This window comes from Piliocolobus tephrosceles, chromosome 19 (assembly GCF_002776525.5).
Source record: "Piliocolobus tephrosceles isolate RC106 chromosome 19, ASM277652v3, whole genome shotgun sequence".
NCBI classification, from domain to species: Eukaryota; Metazoa; Chordata; class Mammalia; order Primates; family Cercopithecidae; genus Piliocolobus; species Piliocolobus tephrosceles.
This window is the reverse complement of record NC_045452.1, coordinates 19,498,854-19,522,929: the sequence shown is the minus strand read 5'-3', so window position 1 is coordinate 19,522,929 and position 24,076 is coordinate 19,498,854. Positions and strand designations below refer to the sequence as shown.

Genomic DNA, 24,076 nt, shown 5'->3' with positions numbered 1-24,076 from the left:
CACAGGATGTTCTGGGGTTGTCCTGTTGGGTAGCTTTGATCTGAGAGAAGGTTCTGGGATTGTCCCGCTGGGCACAGGATGTTCTGGGGTTGTCTCTTGTGGCTCTATTGGGAGAGGAGGCTCTGGGATCGTCCCGCTGGGCACAAGATGTTCTGGGGTTGTCTCGTTGGGTGGCTCTGTTGGGAGAGGAGGCTCTAGGATCACCCCGTCGGGCACAGGGTGTCCTGGGGTTGTCCCACTGGGGAGTACAAGTAGGAAAAGAACTTTGGGGGTTGTCCTGCTGGGTAGAAGAGGTTCTAGGGTTATCTTGTTGGGTGGCTCTTTGGGGAGAGGAATATTGAGGATTATTTTGTTGGTTGGACGAGGTTCTGGGGTTATCCTGTTGGGTGCTTCGTGAGGGAGAGGAAGCTCTGGGGGTGTTCCGCTGTGTAAATGAGGCCCTGGAGGTGTCCTGTTGGGTGGATGAGGCCCTGGAGGTGTCCCTTTGGGTGATTCGGTGGGGAGAGGAGGCTCGGGGGGTTTCACGTGTAGAGGCAGCCTGAGCAGTGTCCCTTTGGGCAGGGGAAGCCCAAGGCGTGGTGCTTCGAGGTCCGCTGTGTGGTGTCATGGAGGAAGCCTGGGTCAGTGTTGACCGGTGCCGCTCCAGGGAGAAGAACCCACTTTCTCCCCGGAGCTTTGCCCAGTGCTGTCCTGCGCTCCGGCCCCCACCGCCAGTGTCTGGAGAGAAAACAGAGGAGCTCAAGGTAAGGGGAGGGGTCCAGGCACCTCTCATATTCTGCCTTTCTTTGTCCCTTTGGACTAGTAATTAGGGCAGACCCCATACCCTCCTCTTACAGGTCTCACTGTCTGTACCAAGTGACTCCACCTCTCTGACCAAGGCTGATGAGACAAGGGCTTAGATGCCTCTCTCAAGCCAAGGTCAAGAATTTGAAATTGAGACCCTGACTCAGTCAAGAGATGGACTCGACAAATGGAAGAGGCCACAGGGTCTGGGGATCCATGGAGAAGACAGAGAAGAAGCAGACTTGTGGAGACAAGTGTTGGCAATAGCCTGTGTAACCCCAGGGAGGGAGAGGTGGGCCCAGCAGCAGCCACCTGATAGTCTGCCCTTCCCAGTTTTACTTCCTTCAATCAGAATCTGAGGAATTCCCCCCATTTCTTGTTTTTCTGTTTTGTTTTTGAGACAGTCTCGCTCTGTCGCCCAGGCTGGAGGGCAGTGGCACCATCTCGGCTCCTTGCAACCTCCACCTCCCGGGTTCAAGCCATTCTCCTGCCTCAGCCTCCGGGGTAGCTGGGATTACAGGCATGTGCCACCATGCCCAGCTAATTTTTGTATTTTTAGTAGAGACAGGGTTTCACCATGTTGGCCAGGCTGGTCTCACACTCCTGACCTCAGGTGATCCACTCGTCTTGGCCTCCCAAAGTGCTGGGATTACAGGCGTGAGCCACCGTGCCCGGGCCTTTTTTTTTTTTTTTTTTTTTGAGACAGAGTCTCGTTCTGTCACCCAGACTGGAGTGACAGACTCGGCTCACTGCAAGCTATGCCTCCCGGGTTCAAATGATTCTCCTGCCTCAGCCTCCCAAGTAGCTCGGATTACAGGCATGCACCACCATGCCCAGCTCATTTTTGTATTTTTAGTAGAGATAGGTTCTAATGAGTCTGTTTCATGTGTGACAGCTCTAGAAAGCCCCTGTTTTTTGTATTCAAATGTTCCTACCCTGAGGCTTCTCCCAGGGCTGCCATGAGGATGGGAAAGGTGCACAGATGGACAAACTTTTATAAACTGATAGCTGCGAGTTTGCCAGAAATGCAGAATCTCAGGTCCCAGCCCAGATGTACTGCTTCTGAATCTGCATTTAACAAAACTGGTGATTTGTACAACTTAGAGTTTCAGAAACGCTGGCCTGAAGGATTAACGTAACTGTCCTCAATAGTGACCTCTTCGCAACTCCTAGCCTCATGACAGAGTTGCCATGACCTTGGTGTGTCACCCTCCATCCCGCTCAATCCCTCAGTCATGGAGCAGGTGTTGAGCACCAGCTATGTACGTGTCCCTTGGCTACTGCTTTAGATGAAGAGTAAAGGGTATCTTGGCCTCATCTTAAAGGAGCCACAACTGTGGGTGTGGTGGCTCACACCTATAATCCCAGCACTTTGGGAGGCCAAGGTGGGAGGATCACTTGAGCTCAGGAGTTCCAGACCAGCCTATGCAACATGGTGAGACCCTGTCTCTACTACAGGTTTTTTAAAACTTAGCAGGGCCTAGTGGTACGTGCCTGTAGTCACAGCCACCTAGGAGGCTGAGGCCAGAGGATTGCCTGAGCGCAGGAGGCGGAGGTTGCAGTGAGCCAAGATTGTGCCGCTGCCCTCCAGCGTGGGCAACAGAGCAAGACATTGTCTTAAAACAACAAACAAAACAAAAAAGTAGCCACAATTGCCTTCACACAGATCCCCTCTCCTCTCCCTTTGCAGCCACTGCCCCGTCCAGCCTCCCTGGGCTGTTGTTGGTAAAGTCTGAGTTCCCAGCACCTAGCAGAGAATTCAAAATTTGCATGGTCGCCAGGCGCAGTGGCTCACACTTCTAATGCCAACACTTTAGGAGGCCGAGGTGGGTGGATCATCTGAGGTCAGGAGTTCGAGACTAACCTGGCCAACATGGTGAAACCTGTCTCTACTAAAATTACAAAAATTAGCTGGATGCGGCCGGACGCGGTGGCTCATGCCTGTAATCCCAGCACTTTGGGAGGCCGAGGCGGGCAGATCACAAGGTCAGGAGATCAATACCAGTCTGGCTAACACAGTGAAACCCTATCGCTACTAAAAATACAAACAAACAAACAAAAAAATTAGCCAGACATGGTGGCGGGGGCCTGTAGTCCCAGCTACTTGGGAGGCTGAGGCAGGAGAATGGCATGAACCCAGGGGGCGGAACTTGCAGTGAGCCGAGATCGCACCACTGCACTCCAGCCTGGGCAACAGAACAAGACTCAGTCTCAAAAAAATAAAAATAAAATTAAAAAATTAGCCAGATGCAGTGGTGCATGCCTGTAATCCCAGCTACTCGGGAGGCTGAGACTGGAGAATTGCTTGAACCTGGAGGTGGAGGTTGCAGTGAGCTGAGATCTGGCCACTGTACTCCAGCCTGGGTGACAGAGCGAGACTGTCTCAGAAAACAAAAAACAAAAAATTTGCTGGTGGCTGATGTCCCATGGCTATTCTAAAATACATTTCGTGCCTGGTAGTGGCTCATACCTGTAATTCCAACATTTTGGGAGGCTGAGGCAGGAGGATTGCTTGAGCCCAGGAGTTGGAGACCAGCCTAGGCAACATAGTAAGCCCCCATCTCTACGAAAAATAAAAATAAAATAAATACATTCCATATTCACCTGTTTCTCTCATCTACACCCACTTCCTACTCCAAGCCACCACTATTTCTCTCCGGGATGGTTGCAGTAGCCCCCAAGCCTGTGCACTCTGGGGCCAATGTCATCGTTCATCCAGGGAGACTTTTTCTAAAGTCAAAGGTGAGCAGATTGCTGTGCTCACAGCCTTCAGGGGAAAACTGGGAGAGATGGGAAAGCTGTCACAGATTGGAGGAGACAGAGGAGATGAGGAGGGGGACTAAAGGCAATGTGGGATCCTGGAATGGATCCAGGAACAGAAAAAGGATATTAGTAGAAAAACTGGTGAATCCCATCAAGTCTGTAGCTTAGTTAATAGGATTGGAGCAGTGGGCCGGGTACGGTCGCTGAGGTGTGGGCCTGAGGTGTGATCAATGCAGTGGAGGGCTGGGCTGTATAAATTGGCAGGTTCAGGGGAGAAATCAAGGCCAGAGATGTGGACTCCAGAGTCATGGATTTTCCCAGACAGTACTGAAAGCCAAGCAGCTAAGTGTGCAGGGAGAGGACAGAAGGGGCCCAGGACAGGGATCTGGGGCATCCGATATTTAAAAGTGAAGCAGAGGAGGCGGCCTCAGCAAAGGAGAGCGAGGTGGAGTGGTCAGTGAGGAAGGAGAAGGGCCAGGAGTGAGGGGTCGGGGAGCCCAGAGTGATTCTGTGCAAGACATGTATTTAGCACAAGGCCTGGAACATCAGAAAAGCGGGTCACTGCTGTAATGCTGCTGCCATTCTCATTGCTGTCTCATCTATTCAGCCGTGATTGACTTATGGGCTGTAAGTAAACATCCACTGAGCGCCTGAGTGAGCATTGCCCCTCAGCTGAAGATGCCACATCTCCATCCCCTGCTTCCCTGAGCATCTGAAGCCTCAAAACCTCATCCTTGGAGCTCGCAAATCCCATACAGCACAGCCAGCGCTGGGCGCACCGGCTCCCCAGCCATCTGCTCTCAGCAAAGGGCACACCATCCACGCAGACACCCAGGCCAGAAGCTGTGACCATGTATCCTCCTGTCCTGAGTACCATCAAGTCTCCTCCCTAAACCTCTCTCCTTCTCTGTCCCCTCCTCACCCTGCAACCATGCCCTTTATTTAATTTATTTATTTATTTGAGATGGAGTCTTATTCTGTTGCCCAGGCCGGAGTGCAGTGGGGTGATCTCGGCTCACTGCAACCTCCACCTCCCAAGTTCAAGCGATTCTCCTGCCTCAGCATCCCGAGTCCCGTGTCCCGGATCTCATCAGGCTCAATATGGTGAAACCCTGTGTCTACTAAAAATACAAAAAGTTAGCTGGGCGTGGCGGCAGGCACCTGTAATCCCAGTTACTCAGGAGGCTGAGGCAGTAGAATCGCTTGAACCCAGGAGGCGGAGGTTCCAATGAGCCGAGATCGCACCACTGCACTCCAGCCTGGGAGACAGAGCAAGACTCCATTTCAGAAAAACAAAAAATGCCCCAGTAGTCCCAGTAATGCCTGTCACAGCTCTGTCTCCTCCTGTCCCAGATCCCAATGGGCTCACACATGGCATTCCACGTCCTCGTCCCGTTAGTCTCTTTTAATCAAGAACAGTCCCCTAGCCCCTTTTTGTCCTATGAGGAGTCCAGTCATTTTGCAGAATGTCTTTCTTTCTTTATTTTTATTTTTTTGAGACGGAGTCTCGCTGTGTCGCCCAGGCTGGAGTGCAGTGGCCGGATCTCAGCTCGCTGCAAGCTCCGCCTCCCGGGTTTACGCCATTCTCCTGCCTCAGCCTCCCGAGTAGCTGGGACTACAGGCGCCCGCCACCTCGCCCGGGTAGTTTTTTGTATTTTTTTAGTAGAGACGGGGTTTCACCGTGTTAACCAGGATGGTCTCGATCTCCTGACCTCATGATCCTCCCGTCTCGGCCTCCCAAAGTGCTGGGATTACAGGCTTGAGTCACCGCGCCCGGCCCAGAATGTCTTTCAATTCGGGTTTGTGTGATGTTTCACTGGGGTTAGGTGTAGGCAATGCATTTGCAGAAGGACAATTTAGAAGGGAAGGATTCTGTGCACACCCCAGCATCCCCTCCCCCGACCCCATGCATCACATCAGGGGCATCTGATGTTGGTTTGTTCCACTCTGGGGATGCTGAACAGCTGCTTGGTGAAGGTGGTATCTTCCTACTCTCCCCAGCCTAAGGGTACCTTTTCTCTCAGTAATCGATGCAGAATCTGAGGAGTGATACTTGGAGACCACGGTGAAACCCCTGTTTCCTGACAACGTACCACCCTAGGGATTTCGCATCCGCCGGTGATTCGTGCCTGAACCAGTTATTGCTACGGTGGCTGCAACAGTCTCTTAACTGGTTTCTCATCCTTCAGCCCCTTCCTGCTCCAACTCATCCTTTGCACCTTTGACCTAGGGAACTTCCTAAGGCACAGGTTCAATTACATGAGTTTCCTCCTCAAGAAAACCTTCAGTGGCTCCCTACTACTTAGAGAAGAAAGTCCAAACTCCTTGACTAAGGCCAGGCACAGTGGCTCACTCCTGTAATCCCCAGCCAGGAATTTGAGACAAGCCTGGCCAACATGGTGAAACCCCGTCTCTACTAAAAATACAAAACTCAGCCAGGCATGGTGTTGCAAGCCTGTAATCCCAGCTACTAGGGAGGCTGAGGCAGGAGAATCACTTGAACCCAGGAGGCGGAGGTTGCAGTGAGCCGAGATGGCACTACTGCACTCCAACCTGGGCAACAGCGTGAGACTCTATCTCAAAAAAATAAAAATAATAATAATAGGCCAGGCACAGTGGCTCAGGCCTGTAATCCCAGCACTTTAGGAGGCTGAGATGGACAGATCACTGAAGGTCAGGAGTTTGAGACCAGTTGGGCCAACATAGTGAAATCCCGTCTCTACTAAAAATACAAAAATTAGCTGGGCATGGTGGCAGGAGCCTGCAACCTCAATTACTTGGGAGGCTGGGGCAGGAGAATCACTTGAACTAGGGAGGTGAAGGTTGCAGTGAGCTGAGATCGCGCCACTGCACTCTAGCCTGGGCAACAGAGTGAGACTCTGTCCCCCACAAAATAACAATAATAATAATACAGTGGGTAGCATGGTTCATTGTGGCTGCTCCATCATGACGGGAACTGTTACTATTATTAACACTCAGGCCACCAAAGTAAGCCATGCCCAAGGTCCCAAATGGTCAGTGAGATGACTATCTGGGGGGTCCCAGGCCATCACCATGGGAACCAACCTGGCAGAAGGACTCACCCTCCTTTTTCTGGCCTGCAGTGTCTCCTCCCACAGGGGACCTGGTGAGGAGAGATGGGGCCTTTTGGGAGCTGTCAGCTCTCGACCCCTCCTGAGGTCTCCTAGGGATCATCACTGCGAGGTCGTCCCAGCTGGGGGCCTCCTCCTGCCTCTCAACAGTGTCCCAATCCTGCCAGAGAAGGGGAGAAGAAAGTATGTTTGTGAGAGAAGAAAGGCTGCAGGACATACACTCCCCAAATGAGAGTGGTAGAAGGAAGGGAAGGGAATTGACATTAAAAAGCACTTCCCTGCCGGGCGCGGTGGCTCACACCTGTAATCCCAGCACTTTGGGAGGCCGAGGCAGGTGGATCACCTGAGGTCAGGAGTTCGAAAACAGCCTGGCCAACATGTGAAACCCTGTCTCTACTAAAAATACAAAAACTAGCCAGGCATGGTGGTGGGCGCCTGTAATCCCAGATACTCCAGAGGCTGAGGCAGGCGAATCGCTTGAACCTGGGAGACGGAGCTTGCAGTGAGCTGAGATCATGCCACTGCACTCCAGCCCAGGTGACAGAGCAAGACTCCATCTCAAAAATAAATAAATAAAATTAAATAAAAAATGAAAAGCACTTCCTAAACCATCAAGTTCTGCGTTCTGCCCCAGAGAGGTGACAGTGAGTGGTGCCACACTTTCTGTGGCGTAGACTCTGCTCCATGTACTCAGTAAAAAGTACTTCCAGCGTGGGCAACACAGTGAGACCCCGTCTCTACAAAATTTAAAAAAAAAAAATTAGCTAGGCATGATGGTGCATGCCTGTAGTCCCAGCTACTCAGGAGGCTGAGGTCAGGGGATCACTTGAGCCCAGGAAGTCAAGGCTGTAGTGAGCCATGTTCAAGTCATTGCACTCCAGCCTGGGCAACAGAGCAAGACCCTGTCTCAACAATCAACCTTTTATTTTTTTCTTTTTGAGATGGAGTTCTGCTCTTGTTGCCCAGGCTGGAGTGTAATGGCACAATCTAAGCTCACTGCAACCTCCGACTCCCAGATTCAAGTGATTCTCCTGTCTCAGCCTCCCAAGTAGCTGGGATTACAGGTGCCTGCCACCACACCCTGTTAATTTTTGTATTTTTAGTAGAGATGGAGTTTCACCATGTTGGCCAGGCTGGTCTTGAACTCCTGACCTCAGGTGATTGCCCACCTTGGCCTCCCAAAGTGCTGGGATTACAGGTGTGAGCCACCGCACCTGGCCTTCAATCAGTCAATTAAATAAAAAGCACGTGCTGTTTGCCTGGCACTGTGCTGGGCTCTAGCAGGTGCTAAGTGCTAAGTCGCTTATCTTCAATGAACCTAGGAGGCATGCACGTCCACTGAAGCCCAGAGCTTTGCCCAGACTCCCCGAGTTCCGCATCTGGGACTGGTGTGAGATACCCCCAGGGGCCAGAGAGAAGTGGGTTCAAATCCTAGCCCCACTACTTCCCAGATGTGTGGCCTCCACTAAATTGCTCCCACTCTGAGCCTCAGCCTCATATGGGACGACTGAAGTCCCCGCCTCCGAGGGTGTGGTGAGTCCCCCTTGAGCCCACACCCACCAAGCCCTTAGCATGGAGCTGGCCACGAAGCATGCGAGGCTGGGTTGTTTTATTCGGAGTCTTATCACCACCCCCCGTCGTTTTCCTGGTGAAGCGGTCTCCTGGGACAAGCCTGTCTCTCCTGCTCCGTGGCAGCCCCTCAAAGTGCAAATGCTAAAGGAAAGAGTGCTGGGTCTTCTCTTTTCGTGGCTAAATGACCCCCGCAGCCTGCTCCCTTTCCTCTGTCCCTTGGAAATCTACGCCAGGGCTGGCCGTGGGGCTCAGCACTGTGTGGTGAGGGCAGGGCCCTGGGGTTCTGTGCCACTCTTGCTCTAGACACCACACCCAACGTCCCAGCCCTCTGGGACCTGGCAGCCCAAGCCCACTGGTGATTCACCCGGAGCTCCTGTCAGCTCAAACTCCTTTCCCCGTCTTTTCACAGCCAGACCCCAGCCACCCTGGGCCAGCCTGTGCAGAAACCCCCACCCTCTGGGGGTTCGCTGGGGTGGCCCGAGGTGCCAGCCAATGGTCCAGAGGACCTCGCCAAATTCTCTGGTATGAGGCTTAGCCCTGGCCTGGAGGTTTAGGCGGGATCCAGGGCTGCAGATGTAGGTGTGAGCCACTCTTGTCCCCCCATCTCCCGCTCCTGGCTCACCACAGAGGACGAGTTGCTGGTATCATCAGGGGTGGCGGAGTCGGAGTCAGGGCTGGAGCCAGGGTCAGAGCCGGGGTCCTTGTTGCAGCTGCCACGCAGGGAAGTGGTCAGGCCCTCCAGATAGGGCACTGCCTCAAGATCATGGCTCCTGCTCCTGGGGGCGGCTGTGGGACCCTCTTCCGGGAGCCCTGCTGAGGGGGATGGGCCCCTGGGAGAGGAGAAGACCTATGACTTTTTCCCAAAAAGTAATGGGGAGTTAGGGGTACTCCCCACCCCACCCAGGCATTCACACTCACTCACACAGGGAGCCTGGGGCCCACACGCTGGTGTGGGAGAGGGAGCCAATGCTGAGGGCTGCCTCTGTGTCAGGCTTTTTTTTTTTTTTTGAGACGGAGTCTCGCTCTGTCGCCCAGGCTGGAGTGCAGTGGCCGGATCTCAGCTCACTGCAAGCTCCACCTCCCGGGTTTACACCATTCTCCTGCCTCAGCCTCCCGAGTAGCTGGGACTACAGGCGCCCGCCATCTCGCCTGGCTAGTTTTTTTTTGTTTTTGTATTTTTTTTTTTTTTAGTAGAGACGGGGTTTCACCATGTTAGCCAGGATGGTCTCGATCTCCTGACCTCATGATCCGCCCGTCTCGGCCTCCCAAAGTGCTGGGATTACAGGCTTGAGCCACTGCGCCCGGCCTGTGTCAGGCTTTTTATATGGGTTGCCTCGTTGAGCTAAAACAGCATCTCTTTATTTTTTTATTTTTAATTGTGTTGTTGTTGTTGTTGAGACAGAGTCTTGCTCTGTCGCCCAGGCTGGAGTGCAGTGGCAGGATCTCAACTCACCACAAGCTCCGCCTCCCAGGTTCACGCCATTCTCCTGCCTCAGCCTCTCCAGTAGCTAGGACTACAGGCGCCTGCCACCACGTCCGGCTAATTTTTTGTATTTTTTAGTAGAGACAGGGTTTCACTGTGTTAGCCAGGATGGTCTAGATCTCCTGACCTCGTGATCCGCCCGTCTTGGCCTCCCAAAGTGCTGGAATTACAGGCGTCAGCCACCTTGCCCAGCAATAGCATCTCTATTTTTTTTTTTTTTTTTTTGAGACGGAGTCTCGCTTTGTTGCCCAGGCTGGAGTGCAGTGGCGCGATCTCAGCTCACTGCAAGCTCTGCCTCCCGGGTTCACGCCATTCTCCTGCCTCAGCCTCCCGAGTAGCTGGGACTACAGGCGTCTGCCATCACACCCGCTAATTTTTTGTATTTTTAGTAGAGACGGGGTTTTACCATGTTAGCCAGGATGGTCTTGATCTCCTGACCTCGTGATCCGCCCGCCTCAGCCTCCCAAAGTGCTGGGATTACAGGCATGAGCCACCGTGCCTGGCCATTAGCATCTCTTTAAAGTAAGTATAATAATTTGCATTTTAGGCCAGGCACGATGGCTCACAGGTTCACCAGCCCAGATGCTGAGGGAGGGAGCTGCAGAGAAAGCCCTGCTTTAAAAGAAATCACAGGCTCAAGAAGGCTTAGCACTGGCAGTATCCCCAAAGAGTGACCCACAGACTGGCCTACAGGATGATAATAAGTGATGGCCATAAAAAAGAGCTCTGTAGTCAAATGACATACTTCTCTACTTCTCTTACCCAAAAGCCACAACGCACACAGGCAAGCTAAAGGCTCTGACAAGTCCTGCAGGAAAGCTATTCAACTTCATTTATCGCAGACTTTCTGAAACATACTTGATAACAAAGCTTTTTTTTGTTTGTTTTTTTTGAGACAGAGTCTTGCTGTGTCACCCAGGCTGGAATGTAATGGCACGATCTCAACTCACTGCAACCTCTCCCTCCTGGGTTCAAGCAATTCTCCTGCCTCAGCCTCCCAGGCATCTGCGATTACAGACACCTGCCACCATGCCTGGCTAATTTTTGTATATTTAGTAGAGACAGGGTTTCCCCATGTTAGTCAGGCTGGTCTCGAACTCCTGACCTCAAGTGATCTGCCCAGCTCGGCCTCCCGAAGTGTTGGGATTACAGGCATGAGCCACTGTGCCTGGCCTGTTTATTTTTTTGTTTTTCTGTTTCTTTTTTGAGATGGAGTCTCACTCTGTTGCTCAGGCTGGAGTGCAGTGGCTGGATCTCGGTTCACTGCAAGCTCTGCCTCCCGGGTTCACACCATTCTCCTGCCTCAGCCTCCCGAGTAGCTGGGACTACAGGCGCCCGCCACCTCGCCTGGCTAGTTTTTTGTATTTTTTAGTAGAGATGGGGTTTCACCGTGTTAGCCAGGATGGTCTCGATCTCCTGACCTCGTGATCTGCCCGTCTCGGCCTTCCAAAGTGCTGGGATTACAGGCTTGAGCCACCACGCCCGGCCTTCTGTTTTTTTTTTTTAATATGTCTACCTGTGAGGAGCACATGAATGATCCCAGCACAATGCTGATTTGATTCAGTCCCTCTTATTTTACAGACAGGGAAACTGAGACACAGGAAGACACAGTAACTTGCTCAAGACCCATCAGCGATGGATCTGAAGCTGGAACCCAGGTTTCTAGACTCTCAGGCCATGGCCTCCCAAGGTATCATGACCTTAAAGGGGGAACTGCCACTCAGGCCTGAGGGTGGAAGGAACCCCAGAGCCTGGAGCCAGTGCACACCCAGGTAGGTGGGTGACAGCAGGTGCCCCTGGGTGCAAGGACTGTTTAATCTTTTAAAGCTTGCAAAGGGAACCAGGAAATGTGAGTAGGCTGTGGCCATGCCCACTGCAAGGTGGGTACACAGCAGCACACACCCTGGGGCAAAGCTGAGCTCGGTCTTGGGAGGTTATGGGCAGGGCAGGAGCCCCGGGAGAGACAGCCAGGGTTGGGGAGGGGAGGCTCAGCCACCCAAGTGCAAGCAGGGTGGTGTGATCTGAGTTCTTCCTGTCTGCCCAAGGAGCATGCCCACCGCCCACCTGTGCCTAGGTTTGGAGGACTGACCACGTGACCCATGCCAGCAGCCATTAGACAGGTGCTGCCTTGGGGAAGGAGTGCAAATGGGAAGGGCAAGGGCATTCCACCCCCTGAAGCCGTTCCCCGGGCCCTGGGACTCTACCCACCTCCTGGGCCCTGGCCCGAGGCCCGGGTCCACCACAGACCGGCAGCCGGAGGTTGAGGTGCTGAGTGGGTCCTCAGGGGCAGGTGGGCATCGAGGCAGGTCGCAGTAGGGCACCTCAGCACCTGAAGGGCTCCTGAGCTCCTAGGCCAGGGTTGGAGAGAGGAGACAGCTCAGCGCCCACGTGGGGTCTCCCCTCCCCCTGCACAGCCCCTCCCAGCGGTGTGGGAGTCTCCAGGCATCTCCTCCGGGGATCTCGCACTTCTCAAGGAGCTGCCCATCAGGCTGGAAGCGCCCCTTGGGACTCAAGCCGAGGGCTGGCTGAGGTACCCGGTGTGTGCATGCACACGTGTGTGTACACATACGGGCCTTGGAGCAGGTATGTGTGTGGATAAAGGCCTGGTATTGGGGACACGTGTGTGCACATAGGTGGAGTAAGCTCTTGCGCATGCATGCCTGCGCAGGTCCTGCGGGTACACCGATCCGTATGTTTGCATCAGTGTAAGTTTACGTTTATATGCATGTATGTTGTGCGCCCCAGAACGAGGTGGAAAGAAGGATCCACCAGGGTCTTTTGCGGCCAAAAGACAAGGGTGAGGAGGAAGGATTAGGCTGGCTGAGAGAAGGAAGAGGTCTGGGGGAGGAAGAGGCAGTTTGATGGTAGAGGAGATGGGAAAACAAGGTCTTGGAGGACAGAAGAGATTTGCCCCACTAAAGCAGAGGCAGGGGCTCCAGGGCTGGAGGGTCAAGGCCCCAGGAAAAGGGCGGGGGCCTGGAGCCAGCTGCCCGCTCCTCTCTCCCTCCACCCTTGGCAAGGCCACACCTGTGAAGGCTGGTCTGGTGCTGGGCTCACCAGGGGAGAACGGTTGCTCACCTCCAGGGCCCCCCCCAATTCCTCCCCACCTCTGGAGAGCGGCAGGTCCCTCCCCTGGTGGTGGGAGACAGCGGCCATGGCACCCTGCGCCCCGCCTCCTCTCGGATTACCTGGGCTGCGGGCTCTGGCGGTGGTGGTGGCTGTCGACTGTCAGCACCCTCATTCCCGGGGGGCTCCGGCTCAGGCCCCCACGCTGCCGCCCTCCCAGGCCCCGACTCCGGGCTGTGGTGGCAGCAGCAGCCGAGGCAGTGGAAACCTTAGAGGGGCCGGCTTCGGGAGCAGGGGCCCCTCATTACTGTTTCATAAGCCGGGGCCCAGCCAAGAACAATGCAGGACTTGAAACCGCAGGAACCCGATCCCAGCAGCTCACCTGAGAGCCGGGAGGGGCAGGAGCCTGGGCATGGGATCCCTGGGGACCCTGGAGCCCAGAGCCCAGGGCCAAGGCAGCAGCCTGGTCGGCACCATGGGGTGGGCACAGGCTCTCCAGGTTCCAAGAAGGCCACCACTGGGGGTCAGGCGGTGCCAAGAAGTGGGGTCGGGGTGTCTGCCGTGACATCCAGGCCAGGGGAGCTTGGCAGGATTCAGTTTCGCCCCCTGCCCTGCAGCCAGATTCTGATCAGAGCCCGGCAGCAGGAGGTGTCAGATCCACAGCCGGGCCTGGCGCCTTGGCCACCCAGGGGACGGCATGGCAGAAATTAGGAGAGACTCACCAGGCACCATCCAGAGGTCTCCGCCCCGCCAGGCCCAGCAGGAGCCTCAGCCTGATGTGACACCTCATCCTGGCTTTCATCCCAGCTCCTGTCACCACCCCACCACCCACTCGAGTGGGCCCCGCAGTCAGTCCCCAGCTCTGATTTCCTGTCTGACGGGTCAGCACTGGCTCTGGCTTCAGATAGACCCCGGGCCCCATCCTGGCTCCTCCACTTCCCAGCTTGTGACCTCAGGCCGATGACTTCCCCTTTTGGAGCCTTGTTTTCTCCTCTCGGAAATGGAGGCTGAGATGCGACCAAGACCTGGGCCACGTGTATCCTCTCTGTGCCTCAGTTATCTCATCTACAAAACAAGCAGGATAGCAGGACCCACCTCCTAGGGGTGTTCTGAGAATTAAATGAGTTAATATTTGTGAAGGGATTTTTTTTTTTTTTTTTTTTTGAGACAGAGTCTTGCTCTTGTAGCCCAGGTTAGAGTGCAATGGCGCAGTCTCGGCTCACTGCAACCTTCGCCTCCTGGGTTCAAGCGATTCTCCTGCCTCAGCCTCCCCAGTAGCTGTGATTACAGGTGACACCATGCCCGGCTAATTTTTCTATTTTTAGTAGAGACAGGGGTTTGCCATGCTGGCCAGGCTGGTCTCGAACTCCTGATGGCAGGTGATCTGTCTGCCTCAGCCTCCCAAAGTGCTGGGATTACAGGCGTGAGCCACTGTACCCAGCCCCTAAAAAATTTTCATTAAATTGACAGGGTTTTGCCATGTTGCCCAGGCTGGTCACAAACTCCTGGGCTCAATTAATCCTCCCACCTTGGACGCCCAAAGTGCTTGGATTATAGATGTGAGCCACTGTGCCCAGCCAATTTTTTTTTTTTTTTTTGAGACAGAGTCTTACTCTGTTGCCCAGGCTGGAGTGCAGTGGCACGATCTCAGCTCACTGTAACCTCCACCTCCTGGGTTCAAGTGATTCTCATGCCTCCGCCTTCTGAGTAGCTGGGACTATAGGTGCACACCACCATGCCTGGGTTATATATAAAGATAGATAGATAGATTTTTTTTTTTTTTTTTTTTTTTTTTTGGAGACAGAGTCTTGCTCTGTCTCCCAGTCTGGAGTGCAGGGACGCCTTCTCGGCTCACTGCAAGCTCTGCCTCCTGGGTTCATGCCATTCTGCCTCAGCCTCCTGAGTAGCTGGGACTACAGGTGCCCACCACCATGCCCAGCTAATTTTTTGTATTTTTAGTAGAGACGGGGTTTCACCGTGTTAGCCAGGATAGTCTTGATCTTCCTGACCTGGTGATCTGCCTGCCTCGGCCTCCCAAAGTGCTGGGATTGCAGGTGTGAGCCACTGTGCTCAGCCAACTTTTATATTTTTAGTAGAGATGGGGTTTCACCGTGTTGCCCAGGCTGGTCTCGAACTCCTGCGCTCAACTTGATCCGCCTGCCTCAGCCTCTCAAAGTGCTGGGATTACAGGCATCAGCCACTGTGCCTGGTCTCAATTTTTTTTTTTTTTTTTTTGTGAGATGGAATCTGGCTGTGTTGCCTTGGCTGGAGTACAGTGGCGCGATCTCGGCTCACTGCAAGCTCTGCCTCCTGGGTTCACGCCATTCTCCTGCCTCAGCCTCCCAAGTAGCTGGGACTACAGGCGCCCGCCACCTCGCCAGGCTAGTTTTTAGTAGAGACTGGGTTTCACCGGGTTAGCCAGGATGGTCTCGATCTCCTGACCTCATGATCTGCCCGTCTCGGCCTCCCAAAGTGCTGGGATTACATGCTTGAGCCACCGCGCCCGGCCTTAATTTTTTTGTTTTGTAGAGATGGGATCTCACTTTGTTACCTAGGCTGATCTTGAACTCCTGGTTTTAAGCACATCCTTCAGCCTCAGCCTCCTAAAGTGCTGTGATCACAGGCAGGAGCCATTGTGCCCGGCCTCCTCTCTTACCTTGAAACCGTCTCTGGTCTTGGCTACTGGGGAGGAGGGGCACACTGTGGGGTTTGCCTCCAAGCCTCTGGCCTTCCTGGCTGTCTTTGCTGATTCCCTGGCCTCCACCCAGGCCTATTCTCATCTCATTCCACGCTTTCCCCCGCAGACGATAGCCTCATCCATGAGCAAGACTTTGGTCAGTGACAGATCCTGAAGACTCGCAGGCCTCCATCTCCTGTGGTGGTCTGGCCCTGAGCTCCAGCTCCCACAATTCACTAACCTCCCCCTCATCTCCACTGTGTCCTGCCGGCACCCCACACCATGCCCCAGACAACTCCAAACAGACCTCCCAACCCAAGTACCCTGCCTGGAGAAATAACAGGAGTCAGCCATGGGTTTCTCCCCTCCCTCACCCCCAAATCCTGTAGATGTGCCTGTTCAATTAGTTTGGAAATGTGTCAATTTGCCTCCATCTCAAAGCCCTGATCATCTCTGGCACCGATGAGTACGTGCACCTTTTCCTGGCAGGTCATCTGATTCACTCTCACCACCCTGCACACTCCATTCTCTCTGCCCAGCAATCAGAGTGACTGTGAAAAAAGCAAATCAGGGCCAGGCACGGTGGCTCACGCCTGTAATTCCAGCACTTTGGGAGACTGAGATGGGCGGATCACGAGGTCAGGAGATCGAGACCATCCTGGCTAACACGGTGAAACCCCGTCTCTACTAAAAAGTACAAAAAACTAGCCGGGCGAGGTGGCGGGCGCCTGTAGTCCCAGCTACTCAGGAGGCTGAGGCAGGAGAATGACGTAAACCCGGGAGGCGGAGCTTGCAGTGAGCTGAGATCCGGCCACTGCACTCCAGCCTGGGCGACAAAGCCAGACTCCGTCTCAAAAAATAAAAAAATAAAAGAAAAGGACTCTTCTTCACTCTTTTAATAACTTGAAGAAGAAAATCTCCAGATCTCCAGACCAGGTGCGATGTCTCACACCTGTTATCCCTGAAGTTACGGGGGTTGAGGTGGGGAGATCGCTTGAGCCCAGGAACTTGAGGCTAGCCCTGGCAACATAGTGAGATCCCGTCTCTACAAGAAAATTAGCCGGGCATGGTGGCATGTGCCTATAGTCCCAGCTACTCAGGAGGCTGAGGTGGGAAGATCATTTGAGCCTGGGAGGTCGAGTCTACAGTAAGCCATGGTTGGACCACTGCACTCCAGCTTGGGCTACAGAGCAAGACCCTATCTCCAAAAGGAAAAACAAAAGAGAGAGAGAGAGAGAAAGAAAATCTCCAGATGATGCTGATGTATTCTTAACATCTCTCTAACATCTGCTAATCTCCCTTTTTGACAAAGAGACAGCAGGACTCAAGCTCAGAGCCTTCCACAGAAAACACTCTCGGCCCTTGGAGCCCAGTGCCGCTGCCATGTCCTCCAGGGCTAGCGCGAGCACCCTGCAGTGCCTGGTGGAGCAGCTCAAGTTGGAGGCTGGCGTGGAGAGGATCAAGATCCCTCAGGCAGCTGCAGAGCTTCAACAGTACTGTATGCAGAATGCCTGCAAGGATGCCCTGCTGGTGGGTGTTCCAGCCGGAAGTAACCCCCTCCAGGAGCCCAGATCCTGTGCTTTACTCTGAAGACTGTAGGAGAGAAGTTCACTGAGGAATGCCTTCAAGCACAAAGTGACGAATGACTGCCTTCAAGTCTCAAGAAAACACTTTTCCCTAGCTCTAATTAGAGATATTTTAGCCCTTCCCTGTGGCCTGGTCCTATAGCAAAAATCACAGAAATTCATGAGTTTCTACTTGACTGAGGAAAGTGGGTGAAGGAATAGAGTTTTAAATAGTAACAGCCTGTTTTTTTGGTGCAAGTACTTTTATACATAAGACAAACAAAAACCTTACCACCAAATATACCAAAATGCACCTGTTTCATAAGTGAGTTACTAATATTTCTATACCTGGAATATCATGTATGTTTTATTTACTGGATGTTTACATTTTAAGAAGGAAAATAGTTGTGTTTATTTAAACAATTGAATACTTGTAAACTGTTGTTCCTGGAAGATATTTAACACATAAAAAATGTGTTCTTTTCTCATGAATTCACAATTCCTAAATGAATACAAGAAAGTACAAATTGCTGGGAGGAAGAATAGGCTTTACTAATTGACTGATGTCTTGATTTTTCTAAATGGGAAGATTGTTTTATTTTTAACACTAAATATAGGAGCAGTTTCTTAGCAAACTTGTTTGGAAAAGTTAATGTTATGATGTGCATTAGGCTGCCCCATTGTGTATATAAATAAAGCAGATTCGATCTTTGTAAAAAAAAAAAAAAAAAAAAAAAAAAGAAAAAGAAAACCCTCTCGAGGCCAGGTGCAGTGGCTCACGCCTGTAATCCTAGCACTCTGGGAGGCTGAGGCAGGTGGATCACCTGAGATCAGGAGTTTAACACCAGCCTGGCCAACATGGTGAAACCCTGTCTCTACTAAAAATACAAAAATTAGCTGGGCATGGTGGCAGGCACCTGTAATCCCAGCTACTTGGAAGGCTGAGGCGGGAGAATCGCTTGAACCCAGGAGGCGGAGGTTGTGGTGAGCTGAGATCACGCCACTGCACTCCAGCCCTGGCGACAGAGCAAGACTCCGTCTTACAAAAAAAGAAAAAAGAAAAAAAAGAAAGAAAGAAAGAAAAAGAAAACACTCTCGAGTTAGGGTTTAATGACATTTCTGTTTTGTTTTTTTCTTTTTCTACCTTTCTTCTGTATTTTGTTTTTTTTGAGACAGGCTGGCGTGTACTCAGCTCACCACAACCTCCGCCTCCCGGGTTCAGGTGATTCTTCTGCCTCAGCCTCCGGAGTAGCTGGGATTACAGGCGTGCACCACCATGCCCAGCTAATTTTTATATTTTTAGTAGAGATGGAGTTTCACCATGTTGGCCAGGCTAGTTTCGAACTCCCAACCTCAGGTGATCCACCTGCCTTGGCCTCCCAAACTGCTGGGATTACAGGTGTGAGCCACTGCGCCCAGGCTCTACCTTTCTCCTTAACTTTATATACACAGGAAATAATTATATTTTTCTACTTGTGTTGATGATATGAAGTTTTGTTACAATAGGAGGGGAAAAAGATTTAAAGACTAACAAAGTAAGTAATAGATTAGATGAGTATGGTAACAATCGTATCATATAAGCAGGAGGAAAGTGACTGAAGATTGTGAAACATTCACATGGTTCAACCACTTCATTGCAATGTGGGAAAACCGAGACTCTGGCCAGGAGAAAGTTCAGCATCTGGGTTCAACTGTGAGTAAGCAGACACCACAGGCCCAGTCCTTCACCCATGCCCCCATCCCAAACCACCTCAACCACGTGGAAAACTGGCTCACCTGGTATCTTGCTCCGTGGGCCTCCTCAGGGTGGAAGCAGTTTTGACGGCGGTTCTGGGTAAGCATGTTGGCCTCGAAGTGTTCACAGGGGGCATCCCCAGGCACCTCCTCCATATTGGGTGAGTCAGGCCAGGGCAGTTCCTATAATCCAATGGCTGAACCTCTAGGTGAGGCCTGGCAAAAACGAGGGAGAAGCAAAGACCAGATGACTGGCTGGCCACTCACCTGAACCTCAGCCCCAGTTGCCCCAGTTTCCAGACAAGGACCAAGGAAATAAGGTTACTCATCCATTCCTTTGGATGTTCCTATTCTCCATCCATTCCTGTTCATTTATTCACTCAACAAACACTCGCTAAGCACCTACTAAGCACCCAAGCACTCTGCCAGCATTTGATGTGCGATTTCTAGTCCTTACTGCAGTGTTGCTAAAAGTGCACGCCAAGGACTCTGCATTACACCCTCCTGGGCTGTTCATAAAAATGCAGATACCAGGCCGGGCACAGTGGCTGATGCCTGTAATCCTGGCACTTTGGGAGGCCGAGGTGGGCCGATCACTTGAGGTCAGGAGTTCGAGACCAGCCTGGCCAATATGGTGAAACCCCCGTCTCTACTAAAAATACAAAACTCAGCCGGTGTGATGGGGCGTGCCTGTAATCCCAGCTACTTGGGAGCCTGAGGCAGGAAGATGGCTTGAACCCAGAAGGCGGAGGTTGCAGTGAGCCAAGATCGCGCCATTGCACTCCAGTCTGGGCGACTGAGTGAGACTCCATCTCAAAACAAAAAACAAAAAAATGCAGATTCCAGCTGGGCCCAGTGCAGACGGATCATTCAAGTCCAAGAGTTCAAGCCCAGCCTGGGCAACTGGCGAAACCCCGTCTCTACAAAAAATACAAAAATTAGCTGGGCATGGTGGTGCGCGCCTGTAGTCCCAATTACTCAGAAGGCTGAGGCAGGAGAATCGCTTGAACCCAGGAGGTGAAGGTGCAACCTCTGAGCCGAGATCGCACCACTGCACTCCAGCCTGGGTGACAAGAGCGAGACTCTGTGTTTTTTAAAAAAAAAAAAAAGGTGATTTCCCAGATGATTCTAGTGCACCTCAAAGTTTGAGTGTCCTTGTATTATAGCTACTCTGCATTGTAGATCAAATTAATGCCAATTTTAGATCAGGCAACTAAGGCTCAGAGAGGTTCCTTTGCTCACTCAAGGTCACAGTGGCTGATTCAAATCCCGGCCTGTGTGTGTCCCTGCTCTCTTGGAGGTGGAAGTGAGGAGCACTGGATCATACTGCCAACTCGCACAGCTCCCTTGGGAAGCACAGCGAGGGAGGCAAAAGGCTGGCCAGATATTTTCAGAGTTGAGGATGACGTCTTTGACAAACATGAACAGCCTGAAGTCACATAGCAAGTTTGTGGCAGAGCTTAGCCAAAAAGAAACCCTAATGTGTTTTCCTGTTTTGTTTTGTTTTTTTGAGACAAAGTCTCTCTCTGTTGCCCAGGCTGGAGTGCTGTGGTGTGATCTCAGCTCACTTGGCTCACTCGGCTCACTGCAACCTCCACCTCCTGGGTTCAGGCAATTCTTCCTCAGCCTCCCAAGTAGTTTCTGGGATCACAGGCATGTGCCATCATGCCTGGCTAATTTTTGTATTTTTAGTAGTGACGGGGTTTTGCCATGTTGGCCAGGCGAACTCCTGACCTCAGGTGATCCACCTCCTTCAGCCTCCCAAAATGCTGGGATTACAGGTGTGAGCCACTGCACCCGGCCCCTAGTTTCTTTTTTGAGGAGGTGGGGGCAGGGTCTTGCTCTGTCACCCAGGCTGGAGTGCAGTGGCTCGATCACAGCTCACTGCAACCTCAAACTCCCGGGCTCAAATGATTCTCTAGCTTCAGTCTCCCCAGTAACTGGGAATACAGGTGCACACCACCATGCCCAGCTAATTTTTTAATTTTTTCTTTTGTAAAAATGGGCTCTTAGCCAGGTGCGGTGGCTCACGCCTATAATTCCAGCACTTTGGGAGGCTGAGGCAGGCAGATCACTTGAGGCCAGGAATTCAAGACCAGCCTGGCCAACATGGTGAAACCCTGTCTCTACTAAAACTACAAAAATTAGCTGGGCGTGGTGGCGCACGCCTGTAATCCCAGCTACTCAAGAGGCTGGGGCAAGAGAATTGCTTGAACCTGGGAGGTAGAGGTTGCAGTGGAGCTAAGATCGCCCTGCTGCACTCCAGCCTGGGCAATAATATATCTCCCAAAAAAAAAGGCTCTTGCTGTGTTACCCAGGCTGGTTTTGAACTCCTGAACTCCTGAACTCCTGACCTCAAGTAATCCTCCTCCTTCAGCCCCTCAAAGTGCTGGGATTACAGGTGTGAGGCATCACACCCTTCTGAAACCCTGGTGTTTTAACTTGTACAAGGGTTCTCCTTTCTGGGTGCCCCTAGGGCCACCAACATTCATTCCCTAGAGTGAAGCTGGGTCAGGAGAGTCACTTAAAGGTGCCCTCCCCACCCACACAGAGCCCCAAGGGGAGGGTGGGGGGTGGGAGGAACCCAACATCCCAAAACACAAGCAGCTTTTGGTGCCCCAAGGTCACCTGCCCACATTCATCCTCACCTGGTGTGTTCCAGGGATCAGGCTTTTGTTGCCAATCTTGGTGGAGAGCTGAGGAATTTCACCTCCTCCCCTGGGACAGCCAGGGCCAAGGCTCCTCCATCATCAGACCTGGAGAAGGGAATGGGGTGGGGGCGACAGCAGGGCACGGTGGGGAGAGGGCCACCCACTGGCCCTTCCGTGGCCCCAGGGTCTCTGATCCTCTCCGGGCGGTCGTCCTCCCGGCTCCTGGTGGTGGAAGAGGGGCGCATCGGCCCCGCCCGTCCTGGGCGTTTCTCTCCTGGTCTGGCCACATAAAGGAGCGTCGCCTAGCAGGAGAACGCCGCTCATTTTCCTGGGGGTGGGTAGCGGGCTCTACTCCACGTGCCCCTCTCTGCTCCCGTTTCCTCCGCTACCCACAACCAATAGGCAGAATCCTTCTCTAAAATGTACTTGAGATGTGGATATAATAATCAAAACCTTAAGCAGTTACACATGCCCCACCCAGAGAATGGACCCGAGACCCTCTCCATCCAGGCATTCAACCAGTTCCTCCCCGGATCCCTCGACCCCTACCCCTCCCGTAGGCCTCCCCCTACCAGCTCCTCTTTTCTGCGGCCCAGTGCTAACCTTGGCTGGATTTCCACGCACAGGGGCTGCCGGGGTGGGAGTGCCAGGGTCATGGCCTCTTTATTTTAACAATGAATCAGAGCGATGCTCGGGAAGTGGAAGGCAGGCCCCGCCCCTGACACGCTCGCATAGGCTCTCTCTGGGTGCCTCATTTACATGAAGACTGTGGGACTCTGTGGGACTGGACAAGCCAGAACAAGGGGAGGGGCGGAGGCGGGCGGGGCACGGATACCTCTGAGAGCGGGACTCGCTGCACGTTTAGCCTGGGCCGCCTGCAGCCCTCGCCCACTGGGGGTCCCCAGGGAGCCCTAGAGAGGGCTGGCACTGGCGGATCTGGCTCCTTCTGACCTCTTTCCCGTTGGTTCATTCTGGCGACAGTCCGCTGGGCTGGCTTTAGCACAGACCTTGGACTAGAGTCTTAACCTATCTGTCATGACAGTTTTCTTACCGCGGGGCGGGGAGGTTGCAGTGAGCCGAGATAGCTATTACACTCCAGCCTGGGCGGCAGAGCAAAACTCTGTCTAGGCCGGGCGCGGTGGCTCCAAGCCTGTAATCCCAGCACTTTGGGAGGCCGAGACGGGCGGTTCACGAGGTCAGGAGATCGAGACCATCCTGGCTAACACAGTGAAACCCCGTCTCTACTAAAAACTACAAAAAACTAGCCGCGCGAGGTGGCGGCGCCTGTAGTCCCAGCTACCCGGGAGGCTGAGGCAGGAGAATGGGGTAAACCCGGGAGGCGGAGCTTGCAGTGAGCTGAGATCCGGCCACAGCACTCCAGCCTGGGTGACAGAGCGAGACTCCGTCTCAAAAAAGCAAACAAACAAACAAACAAACAAACAAAAAACTCTGTCTAAAAAATAAAAATAATAATAAAAAAAAAGCCGGGCGTGGTGGTGTGCGCCTGTAGTCTCAGCTACTCAGAGGGCTGAGGCAGGAGCATCGCTTGAACTCGGGAGGCGGAGGTTGCAGTGAGCCGAAATCACACCACTGCACTCTAGCCTGGGCAACAGAGTGAGACTCTGCCTTAAAAAAAAAAAAAAAAGTTGTTTCCCATCTTTTTTCCTTTTGGTTGATATTTGGCAACTGCGGTGACTGGGAAGGGAGGAAGAGGGTGAAATTCACTGGACAGGGAGGAAGGTTGCAGCAGAAGTCCAGGAGGGATGGATGCAGTGATGAGATGGGGAAGGTAGACTAGATTCAGACACTTTTAGGCAGGTGAGCTTGGCACTAAGGTCACGGAAATCTTAGATTATTTTGAGAGTTGTTGGGGATCACCTGGGGATTGGATTCAGACAGGATTGGCTGAGAACCTACATTGACACAGGCTTGTGCCCAGAGCAGAAACAGAAATGACTAAGATACAACTTCTCACTCAGAAAGCTCGTGATCTGGTTCGAGGGACAAACCAGGATCCACTGTGTTCAGTGTTTAAAAGAAGGAAACACCTACTATCATGGGAGGCCAGGTGGAGAAAGGAGGAAGCAGAGAAGACTTCTCCTAGGAGGTGGCTCAAAGGTGAGGAGAGCCAGAAAGGCTGAGAACAGCCTGCAAACCTCTAAAGGTGTCTGGCGGAGGCTGATGCTAGCTCAGAACAAGGCAGGCATTTCTAGCATTCCTCACAAGGGAGCAGGCAGTGAGCTCTCCAAGCTCAGAGGAACCGAAGCCCCTCGCCAGAGCCACCTGCAAGCCAAAGGAAGGTCAATGGCTCAAACCTGGGGGTGTCAAGGTCGTCAACGCCACTGGGACCTTGGAAAGGATGGAAGCTGAGGCTTATATGACCCCGGAACACCTGCCCCCACAGTTCCTCACCTCACCCCACCCCCCTGGGGAGAGCTCAGGCCACCCTGAAACAGATCCTACCAAAAGACGTTTTCTTTCAGCAGGCTGAGCCCAGCTTCGGGTAACTATGGCCACAGCTCATCGTTTACCAGCACACGGCCTGACCTCAGTGTGAAAACCAAGGATGGATAAATGTCTGCTGTGACTTTAGCCCCACACAGATGGATCCCCTCATGACAGCCCTTTATATATTTGGCTTCTGTGAAATAATCTGTTGATTGTACCCCAACACCCATTCTCTCCTTTTA

At 52.8% G+C, this 24,076-nt stretch overlaps 1 long non-coding RNA gene and 2 pseudogenes across 3 annotated transcripts in view; 1 reads left to right on the top strand and 2 right to left on the bottom strand.

Moving 5' to 3' along the window:
• Positions 1-8,951, bottom strand: part of LOC113219947 — a 10,861-nt pseudogene extending 1,910 nt beyond the window's left edge. Inside the window, exons 1-3 of the transcript XR_004228615.1 lie at positions 8,833-8,951; positions 6,630-6,798; positions 17-717 (exon numbers count right to left, since the gene is read on the bottom strand). The product of XR_004228615.1 is annotated as a TRIO and F-actin-binding protein pseudogene (transcript). The remainder of the gene's footprint in view (positions 1-16; positions 718-6,629; positions 6,799-8,832) is intronic.
• Positions 1-17,586, top strand: part of LOC111549033 — a 39,359-nt pseudogene extending 21,773 nt beyond the window's left edge. The window contains exons 1-2 of the transcript XR_004228600.1: positions 12,036-12,276; positions 16,749-17,586. The product of XR_004228600.1 is annotated as a guanine nucleotide-binding protein G(I)/G(S)/G(O) subunit gamma-10 pseudogene, transcript variant X1 (transcript). Of the gene's footprint in view, positions 12,277-16,748 lie in introns of the transcript that reaches the window.
• Positions 17,587-18,693: 1,107 nt separating this feature from the next.
• On the bottom strand, positions 18,694-22,091 carry LOC111533177. Its single transcript, XR_002728777.2, has 3 exons — positions 21,990-22,091; positions 21,384-21,491; positions 18,694-18,951 (listed from the first exon to the last, which is right to left on the bottom strand). It is a non-coding gene; the product is annotated as an uncharacterized LOC111533177 (long non-coding RNA).
• Between the last annotated feature and the right edge of the window lie 1,985 nt (positions 22,092-24,076).